Below are 20,497 nucleotides of genomic sequence, written 5' to 3' on the forward strand. Positions count from 1 at the left end.
GGGACCCTACAGCCAGTGTAGGACCCCAATAAGTATGGTTTAGCAGCCTCGGACTGGAGCCAGGTGAACTCCACTAGTTGCCCATTTGTAGGCATACTTGGAAATTGTATCAGGTAGGCTTTGGGCGTCAACAGGCCGGTCAGGCTGCTCCCCATAGCCCGGGGTTTTCAGTTGCTGGCTATCCCTTTTTTCATTTGAAAATGACCTATAGAATCCCAGCAGTGCAGAAGGAGGCCATTCAGCCCATCGAGTCTGAACTGACCCTCCAATGATCCCCACAATGACTGAAATAAAGGGACCCAACGATGAAGCTGTGAGAACACTGAACATGCATCAGAAGAGCAGTTGTTCTGCAGATCATGTGGAGCATATAAACTTTACCATCATCTTGCTTTGTTGCATCCATTTCAGTCCTTTAAAAAAAAATTAAAGCCATAAATAGTGATAGTGTCATTGGGATTTTAGCTTGACAGTGATGTGAAACTTAATGTGATCTGAATTAAAATTAGTAAAAGCACCGTCATCAGTCACAAACCAGGCAATGATTCTGCAGCAGCAACCTGCTGGTTCTATGATACATATAGAGACAGTAAATGTGACTTTTCTCCTTCCAGCTCTGACTGCCCTGCTGTGTATTTCCCATATTCTTACATCTTACTTCAGCTTCCCAACATTTGCTGGTACTGTTGGATTTGGTAATCATTCAATTTCAAATCCAGTGATAGCTCCAAATTTCCTGGCAGTGGCAAAAAGATATTATTAATCATTGTTGTTTGTCACTGTTTGATTTATTAAAGACACCACTGACACTTTGATTCTCTACTTAATCTGTAAAATACAGCTTTTTAAAAAATTCATTCTTGGGATGAGACTGTCACTGGCTGGGCCAGTTTTATTTATTGATCAGCCCTAATTGCCCTTGAGAAGGTGCTGGTGAATTGCCTTATGGTGGTAGCACAGTGGTTAACACAGTTGCTTTGCAGCTCCAGGGTCCCATGTTCGATTGCCGGCTTGGGTCACTGTCTTTGCGGAGTCTGCACGTTCGCCCCGTGTCTGCATGGGTTTTTTCCGGGTGCTCCGGTTCCCTCCCACAAGTCCCGAAAGACGTACTGTTAGATAATTTGGACATTCTGAATTCTCCCTACGTGTACCCGAATAGACGCTGGAATGTGGCAACTAGGGGCTTTTCACGGTAACTTCATTGCAGTGTTAATGTAAACCTATTTGTGACAATAAAGATGATTATTTCTATTATTCAATCGGTGCAATTCCTGTGGTGTAGGTACACCTCTGGTGCTGTTAGGGAGGGAGTTCAGGATTTTGACCCAGTGACAGTGAAGGACCACTGTTATGTTTCCAAGTCAGAGTGATGAGTGGTTTAGACAGGAATTTCCTAACCCTGTACCAGCTGGCCTTGTTCTTCTAGATAGCAGTGGTCATGGGATATGGAAGATGCTGCCTAAGGGGCCTTGGTGAGTTTCTGCAGTGCATCTTGTTGCTGGTACACACTGCATTTCCATATATTACAGATGCATGAATACAGATGTATGCCCCTGTATTTTACTAGATGTTATATTTTTCCCCCTTGACAAATTGCTACGTTAGAAAAAGAATATAACTATCAACCAATAATAAATGATCGTAGCCAAATGTAAATACAACTTTTTCACACGAATGGTTCGGGTCTGGAATGCACCGCCTGGAAGTCTGCTGGAGGCAGGTTCAATCGAGGCATTCAAAACGGCATGAGATGCTTAGATGAACAGAGACAGTGTACAGCAGTACAGGGGAAAGGCAGTGGAATGGCACTAAGCCATGATGCTCGTTTGAAGAGCCAGTGCGGACACGCAATGGCACCTTCCGCGCTGCAACAATTGTGTGATTCTGTGAGGCAAGGTCGAATAAAATGATACAAGAACCGAAAATGTTGGACAGTCCAGAACTCTATAGCGTTTTTCATAGAATTTACAGTGCAGAAGGAGGCCATTCAGCCCATTGAGTCCGCACCAGCCCTTGGAAGGGGCACCCTACTGAAGCCCACACCTCCATCCTATCCCCGTACCCCAACCTAACCTTTTAGGACATTTTGCATGACCTGCACATCTTTGGACTGCGGGAGGGAACCGATGAAACCCACACAGGTACGAGGAGAATGTGTAGACTCTGCACAATGACTCAAGCCGGGAAGTGAAGCTACGACCCTGGAGCAGTGAAGCAGCATTGCTAACCGCTGTGCTACCATGCTGCCCCGGTAATCTAGTTAACCAAACTGCAAAGGTTAGCTCAAAGTTCTCTCTCCACAGCTGCTGTCATACCTGCTGAAGTTATTCAGCATTTTCGGATTCAGATTCCAAGCATCCCCAGCAATTTGCTTTCATCAGATCTAAGGATGAAGTTCGTGCTGACTTGTAGGTGCAGACGAACAACCACACACACACGTTCACTTGGAAGAGAGGCATTTTAGGGGTTAATACTGCTCTGGAATCGAGGACAAGCAGGGGAAGGCTGAGCCAACATTGTAGTAACTGGGAGAAGGCCTGGGGGGGGGGGGGGGGGGGGGAGTGTGAAGAATGTTTTTTTCAGAGCAGCTCGAAAAAGTCGGATGGGATGGAAAGGAAAGGAACTCGGTCTCCATTGGGCGAGAGCGTCTCTCTGGGAGTGAATGACAGGCCAGCCGAGGAGGGGGAGGCCGGGAGGGGAGGCTGGCAGCGCGGCAAGCGGATCCAATGAATGGCTCTTCCATTGACCTCTTTCCCGCCCTTCCGAAGCTCTGTGAGTGCCAGCACTCCCCCCGGGAATCCTCCCCCTCCACGAGCCAGGATACAATGTGTAAAATGCAGAGAGGGGGGTGGGGAATCCCCCTGTGACAAGAGGAGCTTTACTGGAACAGTAACATTTTCAGCAGGCAGGCAGAATGAGCAAATCCAGGCGGTACAGCAGCACCTTTAAAAAAAAATAATCCCTCCCCTCACTGTCTCCCCCCTCCCCAAGCTGCTGGCTGCTTAACGCGGCCAAATCGCGCTCAATATGCAGCGGGCTGATGGCTGTAATTTTCAAAGTGATTGAAGTGTGTCCCAGTCTGTGTGTGTGTGTCTGTTGGGGGGGGGGGGGGGGGTAGCATCGACTTCACCGCAACGTGAAAACTCCACGTGTCCGCCACAATTCATCCAAAATACATTGTGACGGTGCGGCGATCACATCTGAACCCCCCCTCCCCTTCACAAAAAAAAATACAACAACCTCTAAACACCTTCAGAAAAGACGGCGGGAGATTTGCTGAGGGAGAAAGTTTCAATGAGGCGCGGAAGGGATTTGGAACTGAAAGAAGTCGACCCCCTCCCCACCCCCTTCCTCCATCTGCAAAGGACAACGCGGAACGGAAAACAAAAGTTGGAAGGTTTGGAAAACGATGGAAGAATTTCAGCAAAACAAAACTGAAGGAAAAGGGAGGGGGAATTGGAAAACAAGAAGGGAGCAGGACGTGTTTTGAATTAAAGTAATTCAAATCTTTAAATCTCCCTCCTCAACTCGATGTGAAAATGTGACCGTGGGTGAAATGCGGGTTCAAATCCCGGCGAAGACTGAGAGAGAAGTGAAGGTAATTATTGCTCTTTTGTCCTTTCCCACAGCGCCAAAAGCATCTTGTTCCCAGCTCCGGGCTGCCGGGGGGGAGGGTGGTGCACCGCTCCTGCAGCAAGAACAAAAGAGCACATGGCATGGACTTGGGGAGGAGGCACACACACAATAATATCATCAAATCCTTATTTATTTCAACATGTTTCGCCGTACATTATTCACGTGGAAATGGCCGTTAATCCAGAGGGGGGAGGGTTAATTTTAAAATTTGGGGGAAACGAGAAAGGAGTTTGTTCATTCTGTCTTTCGACCATCGATCGGACTTTGTAACTTAAAATCGGATGTGTTCTTGTAACGCCGCCAAACCGGGGGGGGGGGGGGGGGGGGGGGGCTGACCGGGCTTCTTAACGCTTCTTCCTCTACAGTTGTTAAACCTCTGCAAAATAGAAAATCGCTTCATTAATCACTGCTGATCCTACCTTCCAAGGGTTTTGCTTTGCGCGCCCACCTCACTGAAAACATGTGATTGGAAACGTGTTAAAACATGTCTAACATAAACATTTTAATGAAGCGCTATGTGCAAGTAAGTGTGTGCAGACATATAGGGAAACACGTTTCTTAATATGGCCATCCACAATTCACTGGAGATAATTTAGAAAGTGCTCAGATGCATCTTGCTGCTTCAAGCGCTGTTGAAGTACTCTCAAAAATGTATTACATTTACAGTTCAATCCGCTTTGTAGCACATATCGTGGGACTGCAGCTGCAGACATTCTGTTGGGTTGACGCTGTGACCATCTCGTGTTTGTTTAAATTCACAACAACACAAATTGAACGAGCAGACTGCGCAGTTTTCCCCCTGCAGTGTTACAGCAAGTTACCAACACTTGATTTTTTTTTGTGCGATAAGATTTAGGTGAATCTTAGCGTTGTATGATTGTTTTTTTTATAGAGATGTTTACCACATCTGTAACAGGAAAGGCATAAAAGATTTTGAAACAGCTGCCGATTAAGAGTTTTAATTGATTTGAAGTTGTTCTGATCTCGTTTTATTTTACCGAGGAGGTAAATTTCCAGCCAAATGCCTCCTTTGGTTTCCCACTTGCCTTAGGATTCACGAAGGAAACAGCAATGGAATCTCAATTGACAGGCTCAATTGTACTCTGTACATAAGAGTATTAGGTATCGATACAAATAATGCTACAGCCACTTCTGAAGATTTTTAAATCGCCATTTGATATAATGCAGTAAAGATTTCGAACGTTTGCAACGTTAAGTTACAGCTCTGTTTTTACATCAGCAGGATTTGATTTTAATTTAGAATTAGGCGGCGGATGAACAGTCTTGCCCACACGCTGATCGCGCCAAAGATTAGTCAGCGTCAGGATGTTCAAGAAGCCAACCATTCTGCAAAACAATCGGTGCTAAAACTTTCAACTGGTTGCAGCCCGGAGATGCTAGCCCAGGTCACTTGCTAGAACATTTATTCATTTTTCAAAAAAGCCCCGAGACTACCAACATTGTAGGCAACATTTTATTCTGCTGCAACAGTGCGCAATGTACTGTTTTCTGAGCATTTTTTGTTGTGAATTGTATTTTAAAAAACAGCCATCTTTGATGCGCGTTGGACTCGGTTGATATTGTGTGGACTCTATTTACTAACGTCCCTTCTACCCAATCTTACTTTGTGTAATACCCGCTGTTGATGTTATTACAAATGTACTGACATTTGCGTTTAAAGCATTTGCTTTATGTCAGGGGCCCAGAGGGATTCTGATTTAATTTGGGTTTTTTTTTAAACTGCTCAGAATACAATCAATTGGACGAATTATATCAATCCCACAATGTGCCCTTAACGTATCAAGGCAGAATTAATGTGGACTCGAAACTGTGGTTCTATTTATCATGAGGCTTCTTTTTTTTAAAAATGAAGATGCTTGTTTAACAGCAGTTCAGTGTTAAAGTGGGCGCCCAGCTTTGACAACACCTACCCATTAACTTTTCATATCAAAGAGCTATTTTTAAGTATTTTCGTGGACATATTTAGGAAGCGAGTGTTGACACTGCCTCCTTGAGAGTAAGCTCAAAGTGTTGAGACTTTTTTTTCCTGCTGGCAGGAAGAATCTCGGACATTGCTAACGATTAATGGTTACCGAGAGATATTCTGCGCCGCGATTATTTTTACTTAATAGCTCATGCCTATTACATGTATCCCAGCAGAGAGAGAGAAAGAAGGGATTTAGATCTGCGATTGCACAGACTATTTCAGAGCAAGCCGCTGAAAGGCAAACAGTTACAGAATGAACGTTAAAGAGAATATATCAATCCACTTCAATTCTGACCGAGACACCAATTCAATTACATTTTCTTTTGTTACGAGACTCGGAATTCTATCTAATGCACGAACAGGCAAAGGAATGGCTTTGGAATCGGGCTAAACGTTATTCTTTGTATTTCCTGAAATTGTCAGTGCTAATCCAGAGGACTTGGCCGGTAGTGAAAGGTTTGCGGACGTGTTGTGTTTAGACCACGATGCGTGGGAAATCTTTATTTATTTTTGCATGTTTCAACAAGGAGTAGGTTTGGATGGGGTTTGTCTTACTAGTTTCTGCACACACACACACTGGGTTGTAGCAGTAGGCACATTTTCAGACTGGCAAGCACAAGTTATATATGACACTCTCCCTGCTTCTGCAGAAAATGTCCATCCCAATCAACAACAAAAAAACCGTCTCTGATTTGTGTCGATTGTCCACTTCATTCATTCTGTTTCTAAGTGTGTTCTTTTCTGCATTAGGAGAGCCAGAGAATAACTGAGGAATGATTTTGTTGGGGGCCCCAGACTGAATAAAAGATGGAAGAACCTGCTGTAAAACACGTACAGGGCACTGCAAATTTCCAAGGTTACTGACTGTGAACAGGGCTGCCTTCAAATAAGGACAGGAACTCTCCGAGTTTCTGCTCACAGACACGTTGGTGTTTCATTGTGATCCACTGTATACTTTATCATTGTTATAACTCCCAGTTTTTGCCTAAGAAAATAATAAAAGCATCAGCTCTCTCCACCCCCTCCTTTTAAATCTTTATTTTTGCAAGATAACACTTCCGCCATCATTTCGAAAGGGCATAAGGACAGCGACGAGGCATATAGCTGGGGGAACAAAAGCACAAATCAGAATTAGACCAACAGCTGGGATTGGACTTTGTCACGTAAAGTGAGGTACAGTGAAAAGTATTTTTCTGCTAGCAGCTCAACAGATCATTAAGTACATAAAAAGAAAAGGAAATAAAAGAAAATGCATAACAGGGCAACACAAGGTACCCCCGTTTCAACAAATGCCCAGACGTCCCTTGGTCTGTGGTCTGTGTGGAAATCCACGCGGTGTACTTAAACCGTGAGTTTTCAACGTCACACAAAAAAAAAGAATAATCGGGTGTTATGTGCAGGAATCAAAGTGTAAGTATATCATCATCTTGTCCCACCCCTGGCGAGTGGAACTAGATTGTGACCATATTTAATGCAGTTTGTGTTACATGTATTTTGCTGATACAGGGTTTGGACGGATTTGTGTTCGCCAGGTGAACAAATGATTTAAAATATAAATATATATAATATAAAACAAAAATCCGAAGGAGAGACGAGCTTAAATATTTGCAGTCGACATTTTCTCTTATTAAAAAAAAACAAATGAGCGAGCTGTTTCTGAGCCTCCTGTTTATAACCGAACGGCCTCTCCCCCAGTGAAATGCTGGTGGACTCTTCTTTTATTAATAAAAAAGTGAAAACTACTGTTGGAATTATTTTGCGTTGCTTATTAGTCGATGATTAGCAAGTACTGAAATGCTGGAGGTTTCGAGATTTCGAAAGGAAACCTGTTTATTTTCGGGCACGAGACTTTCTTGATAATGTCAGACTGGCTTCGAAGAGAGAACACTTTTAAAAAAATGATAGGCATTAGCTAATGTTGAGCATGCGGTATATAAACTCAAATCTGAGTGCGGGCCCCCATGGTGGAGGAGCACCGGTGTAAAGATCTGCTCGCTTGCTTTGCACGAAAGATTGGTCCTTATCCCCATTTCGCACTGCCTCGGGGGGTGGGGGAGCTTTGCTGAAATTTCTTTTGACAATTAAAAGGATATTTGGCAGGGGATCGTGCCCCGCCCCAGCAGCTCCCCCCACCCTGCAGTCGGCTGCCTTTGTGACAAGTTTCCACGGGGAGGGAGAAAATCCACAACTTCTCCCGCAAGAACTTGTCCGGAGGGCAGAGTCGGCGGCATTGTGGACATTCATGACCTGCAATTAAGGCCACGGCGTTCCCTGGCTGCAATTGGGAAGGAGGCTGACAAAACTCCCATCTAAAACTCACCATATCCTAACCGTACAGTATTTCCTCGCAATGCACTGCCTGGAAAATCCATACAATATGTACCAGTCTAGTTTCTTCTCTACTGCCATCAGACTTTTGAATGGACCTACCTCGTATTAAGTTGATCTTTCTGTACACCTTGCTATAACTGTGACATATTCTGCAGTCTCTCCTTCCTTCCCTATGTACGGTATGCATTGTTTATACAGCATGCAAGAAACAATACTTTCCATTGTATACTAATACATGTAACAATAATAAATCAAATCAAAAAACACCAGCGAATTGTTCCAATATGGCTTCTTTTTCTAATGTCATTAAAATTACAGATTCATTTGAAAATATAGCCTTTTAACTCGTCGAGATAGTTGACGTTTACAAACAGTGACTGAGGCATGTATATAGTAAATTAAACAACAATTGCCCAGGTTAATTTTGCAATATAGCCAAGTGGTCCCACACGGAGAACGTGGTCAGTGATTTCGAATTGGTATCACATGTGGTTATAGCAGTAAAACAAAATGATCGAAAAGGACACGAGAAAGGGCTTCAACTGTATTTTAAGAAACTCCTTCCTCTCACAATCTCTTTGAGGCATTGGGAGTATCGCATCGATGGAAGGCGAATTCGATCAAAAATTCACTTTTGTCCCTGACGCAGTCGAATGAGAAAGGGGGTTGTCACAGCTGAAACTAGGCGAGATTGCCATACATTTCCCCTCCTTGCTGCACCCTGCTCGGTTTAACATTTAAGTTACATCCCCTTTGGTAAATGTTTAAATGCGATGCATTATAAAGAACATTGGGGGCGCGTGGTAGATTGAACCGGGGGATGGAAGCTGAGCGGTTTGACCCGAAGAACAGTGCGTCTCATTTTAAACCAGAGCTATCTTGCACGGATTTAAACCGGAGACAGGTTCAGAGGAAACGAATCGCTTGCTTTGCCCAATTCCTGGGTGCATTTTAGCATTCCGCATTGTGTAAGGCCCTGGTTGCGTTTCCTGATTAGGTAGATCCTGCAAAAATCTACCAGGAGGAGCTCAATAATGCACAATTGTTTCATGCTATTGGAAAACTTTTTTCGTGGAAAGAGTTTGGAGGAAGTTGACTTGAGATCGTAAGCGATATTACGTCCAAATCGATTGGAATGTATTCCTGTTAAAGGGGCTGACACGTTATATTTTTTTCTCTTTGAACTGGCTTACTTCGTCAACGTCCTGGGAGTGAAAAATCACGACACACAGCGTGGAAGAGAAAATAAAAAGCAGATGGTGAATAGGGGAGTCCTGTGGTGGGATGAGCTGATAAATGAGTTCTAATTTTAAGTGTTTGCCCCGATCGAATAACCGTAAAAAGAAGTACAATACAGAAATATAGCAACGTTTTAATAATATAACATTGCACATCTACAGCAAATAACTAGAATTACATCCACTCTGACCCCCAATGAACTTGGAGCAGGAATGCAATATTTAACAGCGTGATTCCTTTCAGAAAAAAACAAGTTTAAAATAAAGGCCTTTTGCAAAACCAATATCTTTCTAATCAGGCCACAATTATCCTTTCATTGGCGTGGTTGCTAGATTTTCTTGCGCTGTTTTTATTCACTTAAATGAAAAACAATTTCATCTACAGAGGGGAAAACTACATTAGCTTGCTCCTGACCATAGAATCCCAGACTTTGCACACACAAAAAACAACACCGAATTAACTCAATAACAGAAACTTGGTGATAAAGCTCAGAGCAGTTTCGAAATATTTTGGCACGGGATTGATTTCTTTTTGAAGGATTTCATTTGGTGACTGGAACAAGATGGGACTCCATGAGATAACATGCCTTGGATGTGATCAGGGCCCCTCAGCAATAGAAAGGCAGGAGCCTTGCACACACCCTGGAGTTTTGCAAGTTTTAATCATCTGTCCTTCAAACAGCCCTGCTCCCATTGGGCAAGTTGGGACAATCCGCCTCTTTACCTGAGCAGAGCCTCATCCCTCCCGAGTGCATCTCCTGTTTGCCAATGAGATAAAAACATTGGAAATCTCAAGGCAGAACTCTGCAGCAAGACACGTGTGGGAGGGGAGACAAATGCAATGAATATATTACCATGGGCTGTAGTTACAGAGAGCGAACACATTCAAACATATTGTTCTATAATGAGACAGACCAGGCACATAACTCCAGATATTCTTTTGGACTATTTTCCGCGTCAGTTTTCTGGAATGTTCTGAAGGTACTGACTCATTCTGTGCTAACTTCCTCGCACTGCTATGTTGCCCAAGTGGCAGACAGCGTAAATTGGCAGGCTATCATTCTGCATGGGCATCCTGTCGGTTAGGCCAAACTCTGGCTTTCACGGACATACCCGTCCACCCTTAAATAATCCATCAATTAAAATCAGGAACTTTGGCTAATTTCACTCCCCCCCCCCCCCCCCCCCCCCCCCACACACACACACAAACACACACACACTTACTGTGGGGTGCTGAGTCTCTACAACTGTCCAACTCAGACCAGTTAATAGGCCGGAATGGAGTATGGGATTTTACCACACTGCTGCATGCGTTTTTAAAATATAAATTATAATTAGAACTTTAAAAAGGACAGATTATATTTTAGCACCTTTCATGAAGTTGTAATAATTACCTCTCTTCACAGATGCTGCCAGACCTGCTGAGTTTTTCCAGCATTTTTTGTTTTTTGTTTGTGATATTTCATGCAGCTTGAACTGATAGCTGTTCATTTCTCCATCGTTACAACACGGAAGTTTCTCAGTCTTTTGGTTACAGTTTCTCTCCTTTTATCTGAAAGCACCGCCATCTCACTGTGATTCAGAAGGGACGTGGCAACGTCCAGCACGTTCATTCAAATGGTTAAAATTTACATGCGAGTCAATGACAATTAAAAGAAAAGAAAGGCTTGCATTTATATAGTGCCTTTCATAACCACCGGACGTCTCCAAGCAGTTTATAGCCAATAAAATGCATTTTAAATTTTGTTTCTGTTGTAATGGCAACTCATATGCACACAAACTGCACATCTGATCATGACTACATAATCTGTTTTTGGGATGTTGATTGAGGAATAAATATTGGTCAGGACACCAGGGATAATTGCCGTGCTCCACTTTACTTATAACCGTGCAGAGCTCCCTAATTACTGCACTAGAGTGTTAGCTTTAGTTCTTTTTACTCAAACCCTCGAGTGAGACTTGAACATAAAATCCATAGAATCCCTACAGTGCAGAAAGAGACCATTCAGCCCATCGAGTCTGCACCAACCCTCAAAAAGAGCACGCTACATAGGCCCTATCCCCCTAATCCCCCGCATTAATCATGGTCAATCCATCCAACCTGCACATCTTTAGACATTTTAAGGGGCAATTTATTATGGCCCATCCACCTACGTATACATCTTTGGACTGTGGAAGGAAATCTGAGCACCCAGAGTAAACCCACGTAGACATGGGGAGAACGTACAAACTCAACACAGTCAGTCACCCAAAGCCGGTATCAAATCCGGGTCCCTGGAGCTGTGATGCAGCAATGCTAACCACTGTCCCACCATGCCAGAGGCAAGAAGGCTACCAACTGAGGCATACTTGACATTGGACATTGCGGGGTGATTAAATTCCTGGAGGCATACCACCCAACCCCAAACCATTCATTGCCCATTGTCTAGATACATGACATCCATTAGGGAGTTGCTGGATCAGCAGAGGGAAATCTAAATGATTTCCTGTAACCTTCCAAAAATCAGAATGAAGCCAGTTCCAAACTACCCCACTGTAATGCTGCCTGAACGTACCTAACTCAGTAAAGATGAGGGTTACTTTTCCTGATTAATAAATATCTAACTATTCCTGCTGGAAGCAAACAGATATAGATTTTGATTGACCACAAGATTGGGCTTAGGTTTTGTTTTGCCACTCCTTTGTTGAATAACCTGCCAACTCAATGTGTAAAGTGGGCATTTGCATTTATATAGCACCACCTCAGAATATCCCAAACCGCATTACTGTCAATGAAGTATTTATGAAGTGTCACTTAGAAATCACAGCAACCAATTTGCTCACAGTGAGGTCCCACAAACAGCAAAATAATCAGATAATCTATTTTCACTGATGATTGAGAGATAGACATAGGTGAGGACACTGGGGAACTCCCTTGCTCTTGTTTGAAATAGTATCACAGGACCTTTTACACGACGTGAGATGGCTGAATGAGCCACCGATTACTATATGATCCGAGAGACCCCATCTCAACAATGCAGTGCTCTGCCAGTATTACGCTGGAGTGTTAATCTAGATTTTGTGCTCAAATCTCCGGAGTGAACATGAACCCAAAACCTTCATTGGGCAAGAGCTGTGAGTAATACCATAGAGATGTGGCGGACGGCTTTACACTGTTGTATAAAGAATGGATATTGGGGAAACACTGTTAGTACATGTGAAAATACACAGACCAGAAGTCCCTCCCTTCAATCGAGAATATTGGGTGGAAAATAGCATTCACTTTTAATTTTTATAGGAAAACATTCATCAAAAAAGTAATGCGGAGAGTTTCAGAGTATATTGCTAAAACACAAGCACGTAAGTCTTTATTATATTCACTCCGTCTAGTCTGGTTTTTGTGTACAATTAGCGTTTTTTTTAAACTAATTTAGTATTTAAACCATGAGAAGAATCTTCTAACCTGTTAGCTAAATTAACTTCCTCAGTAGATGTTTTGTACAATATGTGAAATTAATTTCTGAAAATATCCCATGTGTTTAAATGTGTACTCCATAATTGGAAATAGAGCTGAGATTGCCATTAATAATGGGAGATTGTTTCAGTCTGGGAGGAGAATGCGTATAATTGCTTTGCACCAACTTTCACCAGTTTATTTTTAATGTCTTATAAAAAATTACTAAGTGTCAAGCAATTTTACAAATCTAAAATAAAACAACTTTAACAACACTTGCAAGCATATCAAAAAGCCCCTAAGTAACAGTTGTTGGACATCTATCATTCAGAACACGTAATGTGTAGATTCTGTGCAGTGAGAGAAGTGTTAAGATTTGACACCTTCATAGTAAGTTTGTTAGAGTAACATTGAACATCTTGATAGAAAAAGTTCCTTTACAGGTATTAAAGTAGGCTGTTCAACATCCTGGGCGGGAATCTCCAATCCTGCGGTAGAGTATCCTTGCCATTGTAAACGCAGTTGCGTTTTACGACGGCGTGAACGGGCCGCTCTCACGTTTAATTCTGGCCCCTACAGCGGACCAGCACGGCGCTGGAGCGGTTTGCACTGCTCCAGCTGCAGAACCCGGCGCGAACTGTGCGCCGCGGGATCCGCGCATGCACAGTTGCGCCAATGAGGACATGCGCAGTGGGGCCACGCCAACGCGCGCATGCACAGTGGCCTCCTTCAACGCGCCGGCCCCGACGCAATGTGGCACAGGGCTACAGGGGCCGGCACGTAGGAAAGGAGGCCCCCAGCCACAGAGGCCGGCCCGCCAATTGGTCAAATCCCCGCCGGCCCAGAGCAGGTTAAAACGCCGCCGGCGGGATTTGGCTCTTTTCCTTCAGCTGCTCGGCCCATCCGGGTCGGAGAATCGGCCGGCTGGCTGCGTAGAGTGGCCCGCGACCAGCGGCGCGCCAACCACGGCGGCGCCAATGGCCCCGATTCTCCGCACCGGCTGCCGGCGTCGGGGCGGCGTGGCCCATTCGCCGGATTCTCCAGCATGGCGCTGGGCTGGGAGAATCCCGCCCCTTGTGTAATATTCTCCGTAAGTAACAGGGAAGGGAAGAGGCAAGTTTATGGATATTTATCCATTGAATAGATTTTGAATGCAGTATTAAAGCTAGTTCACCCTCCCTTAATTGTCTCAACCAGAGAAGGCCGAGGTTAAATCAAGAGATCGCAGAAAGACATTTGCTCCATGTTTCTGGCACATGCTTCATTTTAATAGACTACAACAAAACTATGATATAAATGGGAGATCAGTTCAATTTGGAAATGCCTAATTTGTGTCTCTGATAGATGTTGGAGGGATTGCTGCTACAAGGACACTACTGTTCCCACAGCAATTGTGGGTGGTTAGCTTGGAGGCCTCAATAGTGCCAGCAGACTCAACCTGGCCTGAAATTGGCTTACAATGAGTGACAAAAGGAACTTTCATGACATGAAGATCTGCAGTTTTCATTACCAGTCCTGTTCCTCCTGGCCCCACTAACAAAAATGTTTAACTTATCCTGGAAGATTTCCCTACCTTCTTGTGCAGCAGGTTTAACTGAGTGAGGTGTCCCCTGTGGGTTCCACGCAGTAAGATTTCAAGATCCAACAGGTCGCTACAGACATACATGCGTCTCCTGCCTGAGTCAGATCACAGAATCATAGAACCCCCTACAGTGCAGAAGGAGACCATTCAGCCCATCACATCTGCACCGGCCCTTGGAAAGAGCATCCTACCGTCTCAGCTGCTTAAAAAAGGGGCTAGTTGAGGTGGCAGTTCACGGGAATGGGGCAGTAATTCTTTGCACGTCTATCTTAATTGTGAAGCTGGCCCCCATCCCACATCCCAGGTCTCAGGTAGGATGGGTTAAAACTTCCCCTCCATGTTAATTCAAACTGTGAGATGTGGACTAGGACACAGCTTTGCCCTTATTCCAGGTGAAACATGACTGTGTAGTAACTAGATCAGCCATCAGATCATCAAGCTTATATCAAAGCAATAGCAACATTGATGTTCCACTGAAAAAAGTTAATATAATTAGAAAAGTTGAAGCAGAAATCTATTGAGGCTCTGAGTGAGCTTCTGGGGCCTTCTGCACCACTATTTGCAACTCGGTCATTTTATAAATGCAAGTTCTGTGGGGAAGAGAGCAAAGGAAAATGGGCGTGCAGGCCTCAGCATTGCTGTGAGTCCAGGTGGAGTACTTGGAAGGACACACCCAGTGGCTCCACATTAAACAGAAGAAAATAATAACCTACCTTTCTGCTGGTTGCTAGGTTGCAGCCATGCCTGGAAGGAATTGGCCCGGCTGGTGCTTCCTGAGCGATCCAAAAACAGACGCTTTAAGGTAATTGCCAAATGAAGCAACGGAGACACGAGGAAAAACCTTTCCACTCAGTGAGTGGTGGGGATCTGGAAGGCACTGCCTGCCAGAGTGTTGGAGTCGGCTTCAATCGAGACATCCAAGAGGTAATTGAATTATTTTGAAGAGACGGATGTGTAGGGCTACGGGGGATGGCATGAGGTAAATTGCTCCTTTTCAGAGCCAGTGCAGAAATAATGGGCTGAATGGCCTCACTCACTCTGTGCTGTAACAATTCTGTCATTAGGAACATACAGGGGGCCTGACACCTGTCTTAGGCGGCCATTCCAGACATGTGGAAAATGGTTTGGCTCAATTTTGGCATGATATTTTAGGCCTAATGAAATCCGATTTCTACCTCATTGGATTGATAAGCAGCTATATTCATTTGTTTAACGCTTCCATTTACACCCATATCAAATCTATGGGAATCTCAATGACCTGCTCCTGGAGTCCCTCAGATTCCTGTACCTTCCAGAATGTCACCTGTGAATTTTAAATATTCCCGAGGTTTGAAATTAATAGCTGTTTAGTCTCCCAGGTCAATCTCATTCAGCAAATTCAGTTTGCAGGAGAAGTTGACTTCACCATCTCGCCATTGTCATCTGGCTGGACGGAGGACCTCTTTCACTTGATTCCATTCTTATCTATCTACACATTGCCAGATACTCACCTCCAATGGCTTCTCTTCACATTACAGCACCTGTCGCTAGTGTGCCCAAGATCTATCCTTGGCTTACTTTTATTCCTCATCCACATGCTACCTACACTGTCAACTCCTACAGGTACATTGACAACACCCAGATCTGCCTCACCACCACCTTGCAACCCCTCCACTGCCTCTAAGTTGTGACACTGCTTGTTCGACATGCAGCACTGGATCAGCAGAAATTTCCTCCAATGAAATATTAGGAAGATTTAGGGGCGGGATCTTACCTTTTACTTTTAACCACTTTCCAAATTTCCCCATCTCACCTGCGCAGTGCCTATCAGTGTCGGAGTTGGAAAAATCCCACCCTAAAATAATTTGTCTTTGGTCACAACTTATTTCAACCCATGTAAAATCATGCAACGTCGTCCCTGCAGCTGAAATCTTCGTCCATGATTTTGTTACCTCTAGATTTGACTATTCCAAAGCACTCCTTCCATGTTTCATCCTCTGTAAACTTGAGGTCATCAAAGATTCTGCCGCCTGTTGCCTAAGTTGTGCCAAGTCCCATTACCCCAGTGCCTGCTGACCTATCTTGGCTCCCAGGTAAGCAACACCTCACTTTTAAAGTTAACTTTGTTTGCAAATACCACCATGGCTTAATTCTTTCTTATCTCTGTAAGTTCCTAAGCCAAATGGCTCTCCTTTAGTTTCCTTCCCACATCTAGTGGCATGTGAGGCAGACAATATACGTGCTTATGTCTGTTTCCATGGTTAGCTTTTTCTGGATCGGATCACCAGTAGCTATAGATTGAGGGGCACACACTCAACATCAAGCATGGCTTACCAAAGAGCCTCTCCTGTTCTTACCGCCTGCCGTAGGCATATTGGAAGGATCAAAAAGTTGATGATCAAGCCATATGGCCACATTATGAACACACCTTCCTTGGCCATCAAGTGGGACTCGAACCCAGAGCTTCTGGTTCAGAGGCAGAGTCACCACAAAACCTTCCTCCAAACCACCACCACTCCTCTAACTCTGCCCTCTTAATCATCTCCGATGTTAATTACTGCACCGTTAGTGGCTGTACCTCCAGCTGACAATGCCCTAGTAGATTGAATTTCCTCCCTGAACCTCTCCATTGAATCCCTACAATGCAGAAAGAAGCCATTCGGCCCATTAAGTCTGCACCAACCCTTCGAATGAGCACATGATCCATGTCCACTCCCTTTCCCACCCCGGCCTAGCCCCGTAACCCCATAACCCAACCTGCACATTCCTAGACACTAAAGTGCAATTTAGCATGGTCAATCCACCTAGCCTGCACATCTTTGGACCTTGGGAGGAAACCGGAGCACCCGGAGGAAATCCATGCAGACACGGGGAGAACATACAAACTCCACGCAGACTGTCACTCAAGGCTGGAATTGAAGCTGGGTCCTGGCTCTGTGAAGAAGCAGTGCTAACCACTGTGCCATCATGCTGCCCATCTTGTTTTTATCCTTTAATTCAGTCTTTAAACTTACCTCTTTAACCAAACTTCTGATATCTGCACAGCTATATCCTTATGTGGCTCAGTGTCAAATGTTGCATTCTAACATGCCTGTGAAGCACCTTGAGACATTTTATTACAATAGAGACGCAAGATGGATGTAAGTTGTTGGTATTCTGTGTATAGTTATTACCTTTCCCTGCCAACTGCAGTTCCCTGATATACCTTTCCCTGCACTCCGCTATAATTTCCCATCTCAATTCCAAATGAAAAGAGGTTTGGGTCTTATGCTGAGGGCAACATTGTTACCTGGACATTAGCCCAGGCCTAAGTGTTTAGGATGTTGGCAGCTCAGCCCCCGCTATCTGAAGAGTCAGTGGGGAACACGCCGCTGCCAACTGCGACTGCCCTACTGCCATTTTACAATCAAATGAGCGTTGATTGGCATTAGGCCAATTAGATTGACCAGTAGCACTTTACAACAGCGCTGCAGTGGCTGGAAGGGGGACTTTACAGATGTGCCTGAAAATAAGTCCCAGGAACCAGAGACCAAGATAAGCAGATAGGGCCCCCGAACGAGGAGGGTAGGGAAGGCCTGCGTGGTCGCAAGGAGGGGGGGGGGGGTTACAATCAGGGGCTCGTGGGATTGGTCTGGGGGGGGGGGGCAGTGGTTCGGAGGTAACTGGGCCTTAATAGGAGGGCGCCCACAGTCAGAAGGGGGCATCTGATGGAGGCCCTCTCCCTGCAACTCCCCCTTCCTGCCCGAGATCTAACTGTCTTTATTTCCAGGTTCCCCCCACGGAGCTTCAATCCGCCCGTCATCCTGTATGGGAAGTGGCCTATATGCGGCAATTACTTGACCACTTAAAGGCCTCAGTTCGGGCTTGGGCGGGTGTCCTGTCCGAGGCCTTGCCGGCCCCAGCATAAAATCACTGTGAGGGTGGGGAAGGTGGAAACTCGGAGGGAATCATGTTCCTGCAATTTCATACTCTCCCCTACTCCTATCTAAAAATCAGCCAGAGGTGAGGGGCGGGGAGTGTAAAATTCTGCCAATAGACTTGAGCACATAATCCAATTGCACTCCAGCCCAGTTCTGAGACACTGGCGCACTATCAGACGTGCCCTTCTTTCAGATGAGATGCTAAGATGAGTTTTTTGAGTGGATGTGAAAGATCCCAGAGCACTATTTAAAGATCAGAGGATTATTCCGTAAGTCCCGGCCAATATTGTCTCTCAATCAACCTTCTTAAACCAGTTATCTGGTCATATTGCATTGATTACTGTTTGAGGGCCTTGCTGTAGGCAAATTGTTGCCCATGTCTCCTGATGTTATAATGGGGACTATACTTCAAAAAGTACATATTTGGCTGTAAAGTGCTTTGGGACATTGAGGTCACAAAAGGGGCTATATAAATGCAAATCCTTTCCGTAAACTGCTTCATAAGGCAAGGAAACAATGGATGGGCCAAAAAGGGAGAATGAAAAAATGTTGAATCAGTTAAGGAGAATGGAAAGAGAAATATGGATACAATCAAAGGGTTCATTTATTTTATATAGATCTCCAAGCTTACATCAGTCTACAACTATGCCACATATGTTCTTCTGAAATCCATTCATATGGTTTTGCATTATTCAACTTTAATTATTTGAAGTCCTAGGGGTAAATGGGTCTGCGTCCACCTTTGGACCTGGACTCAACGCTACACAGGCAGCACGTGGTTGGTCAGAGAGGTACAAAGCCTGCCTGCAACTGGACGTTATCTTATTTTTGGGTGAGCTACTGATGCCTTTTTCGTCCCCACGGAAATTATGTCCTCGAAGACTGAATTTCAGGTCACCTGCCTCACTGACAGTTGCCCTCAGCACTGTGGGTGTACCCTGGGGCAGCACGGTAGCATAGTGGTTAGCACAATTGCTTCACAGCTCCAGGGTCCCAGGTTCGATTCTCGGCTTGGGTTACTGTCTGTGCGGAGTCTGCATGTTCTCCCCGCGTCTGCGTGGATTTCCTCCGGGTGCTCCGGTTTCCTCCCACAGTCCAAAGATGTGCAGGTTAGGTGGATTGGCCATGATAAATTGCCCTTGGTGTCCAAAATTGCCCTTAGTGTTGGGTGGGTTTCTGGGTTATGGGGATAGGATGGAGGTGTGGGCTTGTACAGGGTGCTCTTTCCAAGAGCCGGTGCAGACTCGATGGGTCGAATGGCCTCCTTCTGCACTGTAAATTCTGTGAATGTCTATTCTATGACACCACATGGACTGTAATGGCTCACCCACCCCCTGCCTTCTCAAGGACAATTAGGGATGGGAATTAAAATTTCAGGCCGAGTCAGTGGCGCCCAAATGTCACGAAATAATTAAAAACAGAAGCTGCGTTCCAGGAGCAGGTTTGGAGCAGGCAACGGGGAGGCATTATTGCTCGTACTTTGGAGTCCTACTCTCCCTGGTTCCACAGAAAGTTGATAAAATTATTTTTGTTAAAACACTCATCGGTGACAAATTTAGAGAGGAGACCTTCAATATATTCAAAGGGCCTAACACCTGTTAAGGCATCCACCTGGCAAGCTTGGAAAATGTGCACGTGCATTTTACATGAATAGCACCTGCACAGAATGAACACAGTCCAGCCTGCTGATAAATGAAATGAAATGAAAATCGCTTATTGTCACAAGTAGGCTTCAAATGAAGTTACTATGAAAAGCCCCTAGTCGCCACATTCTGGCGCCTGTTCGGGGTGGCTGGTACGGGAATTGAACCGTGCTGCTGGCCTGCCTGGATCTGCTTTCAAATCCAGCGATTTAGCCCTGTGCTAAACCAGCCCCTTGACATCGTCTGTACCCTCTTTATGCCTGAATAATAGGACAAAATATTCTAAGGTGCAAATTAGCAAAAAAAAATAATTTTGGATAGTATTAAAAATCTCTTCAGACAAAATGTGATGAATGTCTGAAACAACTCCCCACAGAAGGTGGTAAAGATGCAGAAAGCACAGTGGTTAGCACTGTAGCTTCACAGCACTAGGGTCCCAGGTTCGATTCCCGGCTTGGGTCACTGTCTGTTCGGAGTCTGCATGTTCTCCCTGTACCTGCGTGGGTTTCGTCCGGGTGCTCCGGTTTCCTCCCATAAGTCCCGAAACACATGCTGTTAGGTAATTTGGACATTCTGAATTCTCCCTCCATGTACCCAAACAGGCGCCGGAATGTGGCAACCAGGGGCTTTTCACAGTAACTATGTTGCAATATTAATGTAAGCCTACGTGTGGCAATAAAGATTATTATATTATTTTAGATTTTAAGAACCTTGGAGTAGATGGGAAGCAAAGCTAGACTCTGATAGG

The 20,497-nt window shown here is 44.7% G+C and overlaps 1 long non-coding RNA gene across 1 annotated transcript; it reads left to right on the plus strand.

The window, feature by feature from the left end:
- The first annotated feature begins 2,689 nt into the window (after positions 1 to 2,689).
- LOC119953408 lies at positions 2,690 to 6,853 on the plus strand. The gene is made up of 2 exons (XR_005458014.1): positions 2,690 to 3,598; positions 6,374 to 6,853. It is a non-coding gene; the product is annotated as an uncharacterized LOC119953408 (long non-coding RNA).
- The last annotated feature ends 13,644 nt before the right edge of the window (positions 6,854 to 20,497 follow it).

The sequence above is a fragment of the Scyliorhinus canicula genome, chromosome 18 (genome assembly GCF_902713615.1).
Source record: "Scyliorhinus canicula chromosome 18, sScyCan1.1, whole genome shotgun sequence".
Taxonomy (NCBI): Eukaryota; Metazoa; Chordata; class Chondrichthyes; order Carcharhiniformes; family Scyliorhinidae; genus Scyliorhinus; species Scyliorhinus canicula.